This window comes from Neophocaena asiaeorientalis, unplaced genomic scaffold (genome assembly GCF_003031525.2).
Source record: "Neophocaena asiaeorientalis asiaeorientalis breed wild unplaced genomic scaffold, Neophocaena_asiaeorientalis_V1.1 scaffold254, whole genome shotgun sequence".
Lineage (NCBI taxonomy): Eukaryota > Metazoa > Chordata > Mammalia > Artiodactyla > Phocoenidae > Neophocaena > Neophocaena asiaeorientalis.
The window spans coordinates 3,816,945-3,823,764 of record NW_020174705.1 but is presented as its reverse complement, the minus strand read 5'-3'; the positions used below and the strand labels follow the sequence as shown (position 1 = coordinate 3,823,764).

Here is a 6,820-nt window from a genome sequence, read left to right as displayed (position 1 = left end):
CGGGCCATGGCCGACCGAGCCCAGCTCCCGAGGGCCCGGGCGGGCCAGGCCCGCGGAGGAGCCCCGAGGGAGGGGCGGCAGGGCGCGGACGCTCACCGGCCGCGGACACTCACCGGCCGCGGGTCAGGTCTGCCGCCCGTCAGCGCCGAGTCCGCGCGTCACTCAGCGTCTATCTCTGCGCCGCGGCCGCCGCAGCCGCCGCAGCCAAGCAGGCCGCCCGACGTGCGCACGCAGCGGAGGCGGGGCCTGCGGAGGACACACCCCTGCGGCGGGCAAGTGGCTGCAATCCTAGAACGCTGGTCGGCTGCGGAAGTCGAAAGTGCTTGCGACTGAATGATCCATTCATTAGAGGGGGTGTTTATGAGGACTTCTCGGGGCTACACGCTTTTCTTGCCCTTTGTCACATCTGCTTCAGGCTCATCTAACACTGGGCTCCACCTGTCCCTTCTGTTTCAGCCACACTGGTTTCCCGTCATTTCTTAACCACGCGACTGGCTGCAAATTAAAAGGCTGGTATTGTCCGGTACTGGCAAAGGTGTGGGGAATGAGCGGTATTTGCGGGAGTTATTGGGAAAGGGGGGACAGTTTGGCAAAAGATCTGTTAAAATTCAGAATAGGCATTCTCTTTGATCCAGTACTTCCACTTTTGGGTAGCTGTTCTAGAGAAACACAAGAACCCCAAGAGACACAAACAAGGAAGGTCATTGCAACAGCATTTCGGTGAAAACCTTGAAACAACCTTAACGTCTATCAAAAGACGATGGGGTTGGGGTTGACAGGGGCACATCTATTCAACAGAGTTGTGCCGAATAAAAAGGAAGGGCAAGGAATTCCCTGGCGGTCCAGTAGTTAGGACTCGCCGCTTTCACCCCTGGTCGGAGAACTAGGATTCCGCAAAAAAAAAAAAAGGAAGGGCAGACATCAAGTAGAAGGGGGAAAAGCAAGTTGTAGGAAAATACAAAAATACATTCGAACCTAGAGATTGTCATAGTGAAGTAAGTCAGACAGAGAAAGACAAATATATGATATCTCTTACGTGTGGAATTTTTTTTTAAATGGTACAAATGAACTGATTTACAAAAGAGGGTCACAGATGTAGAAAACAAACTTACCGTTACCAGGAGGGAAAAGGCTGGGGGGGGGGGATAAATTGGGAGATTGAGATTGACGTATACACACTATTATATATAAAATAGGTAACTAATAAGGACCTACTGTATAGCACAGGGAACTCTACTCAATACTCTGTAATGACCTATATGGGAAAATAATCTAATAAAAGAGTGGTTATATGAATATGTGTAACTGATTCACTTTACAGTACACCTGAAACTAACAACATTGTAAATCAACTATACTCCAATAAAAAATTTTTAAAATACATTTGATAGTATGTAAATTTAATCTTAAAAACAAATATTGAACTCTAAACAATGTGTGTGCTGAAGTGTTAAAGGGTAAAGAGTACTGATGGGGCTTCCCTGGTGGCGCAGTGGTTGGGAGTCCGCCTAACGATGCAGGGGACACGGGTTCGTGCCCCGGTCCTGGAAGATCCCACATGCCGCGGAGCAGCTGGGCCCGTGAGCCATGGCCGCTGAGCCTGCGCGTCTGGAGCCTGTGCTCCGCAACGGGAGAGGCCACAACAGTGAGAGGCCTGCGTACCGCAAAAAAAAAAGAGTACTGATGTCTGCAGCTCACTCAAAAAAACATAAAAAAATAAGATTCGTTGATGGCTAGATAGATATCTGATAAAGCAAATACAGCAAAATGTTAAGAATGAAAGTGGTGAGATTTCACTGAAGGTCCAGTGGTTAAGACTCTGCCCTTTGGACTTCCTTGGTGGTCCAATGGTTAAGAATCCGCCTGCCAATGCAGAGGACACAGGTTTGATCCCTGGTCCAGGAAGATCCCACATGACACGGAGCAACTAAGCCCAAGAGCCACAACTACTGAAGCCCTCAGGCTTAGAGCCCATGCTCCACAAGACAAGCCACCGCAATGAGAAGCCCTCACACCACAAGGAAGAGTAGCCACCGCTCACCGCAACTAGAGAAAGCCCTCGCGCAGCTACAAAGACCCAGCACAGCCAAAAATAAATAAATAAATTTATTTTAAAAACTAAATAAATTGTTGTTATTTAAAACAATAATTAAAAAATTTTTTAAAGACTCCATGCTTCCACTGCAAGGGGTGCGATTTCCATCCCAGGTCGGAGAATTAAGATCCCACATGCCACATGGCATGGCCAAAAAAAAAAAAAAGAATGAAAGTGGTATTAATATATAGCTGCTTACTATAGAGTTCTTTCAAGTTTTTTTTATGTTCACAAATTTTCATAATAAAATTCAGGGAAAAAATATATTCAATATGATACTGATGAAGTATCAATGGGTAAAAACCCCCCCTGCCAATGCAGAGGACACAGGTTTGATCCCTGGTCCAGGAAGATCCCACATGACACGGAGCAACTAAGCCCAAGAGCCACAACTACTGAAGCCCTCAGGCTTAGAGCCCATGCTCCACAAGACAAGCCACCGCAATGAGAAGCCCTCACACCACAAGGAAGAGTAGCCACCGCTCACCGCAACTAGAGAAAGCCCTCGCGCAGCTACAAAGACCCAGCACAGCCAAAAATAAATAAATAAATTTATTTTAAAAACTAAATAAATTGTTGTTATTTAAAACAATAATTAAAAAATTTTTTAAAGACTCCATGCTTCCACTGCAAGGGGTGCGATTTCCATCCCAGGTCGGAGAATTAAGATCCCACATGCCACATGGCATGGCCAAAAAAAAAAAAAAGAATGAAAGTGGTATTAATATATAGCTGCTTACTATAGAGTTCTTTCAAGTTTTTTTTATGTTCACAAATTTTCATAATAAAATTCAGGGAAAAAATATATTCAATATGATACTGATGAAGTAAAAATTCACATTTTGAGACAAGAAAAATTCTGGGAATTCCTTGGCCGTCCAGTGGTTAGACTCTGCGCTTTCACTGCCGAGGGCCCGGGTTCAGTCCCTGGTCAGGGAACTAAGATCCCACAAGCTTCACAACTTGGTAAAAAAAAAAAAAATTCTGTTTGGGCCTTCTCCCTCCCCTCTAGTGTGCATTGTGTATCTGCTTTATGCATTAACCAGCCCTCCCTAGTGGCAGAAATACCTGCTCAACCATAAATACCAATTTTTCCCCTTCTGAAGCCAGTCATGAAATTCCTGAGACAATAACATTCCTTTCTCAATCCTGTAAGGGGTCAGGATGCAGATATCTTGGGGAGATACTGGGTTGCACCTAATGGAAGTTCTTAGCTTAAATATTTATTTATGACTTTATTAATGTAACTAGCTGAATTACTTGTATTCTACGTTTACAAGATTAATGTTTCTTGCATTACCAAATGTGTGACTGAGCCTCAGATCAAATTAATGACGATTAAGCAACTTGAAACAATTGACCTTATATATAGTTCTATAAGATCAATGATTGTAATAGTGTAACTCTACATATGGGAAGAAGCAACAAGAGGGAACCATTTCCTTGACCATGACAGACTGTAAGACAGGTGGTCCAGAGGCTTTTGACTACTCTAAACAGGGCCTAGTCCAGTAATAGTACATTAAGTGGCCTATCAATGAAATCCTGACCTGAAAATGAGCATTCCTAGTTCCATGGGACAAACTGGTCACAAAATGCCTCCCAAAACTTGGTTGAAATTAAGACTGAAAAGGAGGAGATTGTAAAATAAAGAATGTTGCCCACCAGCCAGTTCTACAAGAATTGTCATTAGCCACTACAGGCACTGACCTACAACCCACCCTTAAAGAGCAAAGATCAGGATGAGGCACTTTGTGCTCTAGGAAAACTGACAGAAATGGCCCTCAGATATTTTCAGGAGAAATTTTTAAGAACCCAGTTTCCTGTATCTTCCTATACTTAGAAAAGCACTAAAACTATTAACTAAGATATCTGTTCCTCATGAATAGCAGTAGGCTTCTCCCAGGATGTGTGCTTGACTGCATGTAACCCTTCATCAAAATCACATATATTCTGGCCTCCTCCCTTACCTCTTTGGAACAGTTCTCAGAGCTCAGGTTGATGAGAATAAAATTTTCCATTTCTTTCTTAGATTGGCTATTTAATTTTTTTAGTCAACAGTCCCTTTTATTTTTTATATTAAAAATTGTTTTCTGTTTTATTTTTTTAACTACATAATGTTATCTTTCTACATGTTCATGTTTAGGCATGTAAATGCATCCAAAAGAGGGAAGGTTTACACACTAGAATAACAGAGGGATGTCAAGGCTCACTTGTGCTATATATCTGTACAATTTAAACTTTTTATGAGAATGAATAAATGCATTATGCTATCAAAATCAAATTTAAAAGAATGAATCTTGGGACATCCCTGGTGGTCCAGTGGTTAAGACTCCACACTCCCAATGCAGGGGGCCCAGGTTTGATCCCTGGGCAGGGAACTAGATCCCGCATGCTGCAACGAAGATCCCACATGCCAAAACTAAGACCTGGTGCAGCCAAATAAATAAATAATTATTTTTTTAAAACCCAAAAAACACAACAGGATTAACTTAAAAAAATAATAAAAGAATGAATCTTGGGACTTCCCTGACGGTCCAGTGGTTAAGACTCCATGCTTCCACTGCAGGGGGCATGTGTTCCATCTCTGGTCAGGGAACTAAGATCCTGCATGCCCATGCTGAGTGGCCAAAAAAAAAAAAGAAAAAATATGAATGAATCTTAAAACTGCCCCCTGCCCCAAACACGCACATGTAAAATTGAATTAAATGGAGTGGCACTGATGGAAGGAGGGGTTGCTCTAGAGTTAAAAATGAGATAATGTGGGGCTAAGTCTGTGCCTGACATGTAGGAGAAGCCCAGAGAACGGTTCCCACTGTTATCATCATTAGTACATGTCGCTTGGCTGAGTGAGCTGCTGGCAAGTGCTTTGCTGGAAGTCCTTTGTCAGATATAAAGTCCCACAGGAGGTGCCGAGTCACAGCTGATCATATGCCAGTCAATAGCCAAATCTCTTCCCTCAGGCCTCAGGGAACCGCCTGAGGTGGGTAGCTGGAGCTTCAAGAAACAAGACCTTTGCCCAGGCTGCCTGTCTGCCCACCAACTTCGGGACAGCTCCCTGGCACCAGCACCACTGACCAGAATCCCAGGGCAGAGATGCTGTTCCCTGCCACTCATTGCCTGCAATGATTTCCAAGCTTCAGGTTCAGCAAGGCCAAAGGGCACTGGAGTTGCTCAGACCCCAGCGTGGCCCTGGGCTGCTACTCTCAAACCTAGGGACCAGGGCCAATCAACTTCATGGGCTTATGACTGGAGCAGTCATACTGGGTCCCAGGCTCAGAAGGACCTTGGGTTTGGTTTAATGCTCTGCTATCACTGTTCTTGGTAATTTTAAAACAAGGAGCCCCACATTTTCTTTTTTCACTGGGCCTTGCATATTATGCAGCTGGTCCCACTAGGGATCTCCTTGTTTGGATTTATTTCCTTAAAGTGGAGGCCTCGGAACATCGAGTTTTGTGGTTTAACCCATGCAGTTAAAGAAAAACCACATCTTTTATCAGAATAATATTCACTTGGGTTCCATTTAGTGAGTGTTTATTGAGTTCCTACTAAGTGCTGGACATTGTGCCAGGAGGGAGAGAGATAGAGACAAAAAAGACATGGGGCCAGCTCTTAAGAAGCCCTGGGTCTAATATGGTAAAGACAATGTTGCCAGTGGAATAGAGATGGGAGTGAAATAGTAGTTACCCTAGCCTAGGGGTCAGGGATGGCTTCTTGGAGGAAGTGGTGGTTATGTGGCGCATTAAGGAATGAGTAGGAGTCAGCCCTATCTAAGGTGGTGGGAGGAAGGTATTCCTGGCAAACTTTGCAGTCTGAGCTCAGAGACATACATAACAGGGTGTGGAGACAATGCAAGATTTAAACACTCTATTTAGACACCACCTTCACTTGTAAACACAAACATAAATGAGTATTTATTAAAATAAATGCATCTTACAACACATAAAGACCAATATTTTACATACATAAAATACACATTACCTGATGGATTATCTCCACTATTAGATTCGGGAAAACAGCACCAGTTTTACTTTGATTTCCCTGTGACTCCAGTTCCTAGTAGATGTTTAGACAACCAGTCAGTCAGCAAATATTTATTGAGCGACTACTTTGTGCCAGGTACTATTTTAAGTGCTGGGAACTCAGCAGTGAACACAGAGTGTTTACTGTCAGGAAGCTGACATTCCCTGAGGAGTCAGTACACATTTTGGAATGAATGAAAGGAAAAAAATGAATGCTTTTATCCAGTCAGCAATAAATTTCCGAAGAGGAGTGAGAGGGCCATTTTTGAGTTTTAGTTGAACACAAAGAAATCTCTTTTCTGGGGACTTCCCTGGCGGTCCCCGCTTCCATTGCAGAGGCACGGTTCAATGCCTGGTCGTGGAACTAGGATCCCACATGACGCTGTCTGCGGCCAAAAAAGAAAAAAAAAAAAAAAAAGAGAGATCTCTTTCCTGTTAAATAGAATTCAAAACGGGCAAGTAGTAGCAACCTCAAATGTGAGTCAGGCATACAAGAACTCAAACAGAGCCTTGGGTATTAAGACTCACAGATATAGATTTATTTGTCTTTGGGTAACACCCGTATATCAAAGTTCAGATGCTCATGCAAGATAAAATTTTATTTATTTATTATGTGTTTATGTATTTATTTTTGCTTCGCAGTCATCACCCCCAGCATCCGGCTAAGAAGCCCTCGGCGTGTACATTTCTGTTAGATCCGATT

General features: G+C 43.4%; 1 protein-coding gene across 1 annotated transcript in view; it reads right to left on the bottom strand.

The window, feature by feature from the left end:
- HMOX2 (heme oxygenase 2) overlaps positions 1-239 on the bottom strand; it is a 27,315-nt gene extending 27,076 nt beyond the window's left edge. Inside the window, exon 1 of the mRNA XM_024759800.1 lies at positions 114-239. The gene's annotated coding sequence lies outside the window, so the exon portion shown is untranslated. The remainder of the gene's footprint in view (positions 1-113) is intronic.
- Between the last annotated feature and the right edge of the window lie 6,581 nt (positions 240-6,820).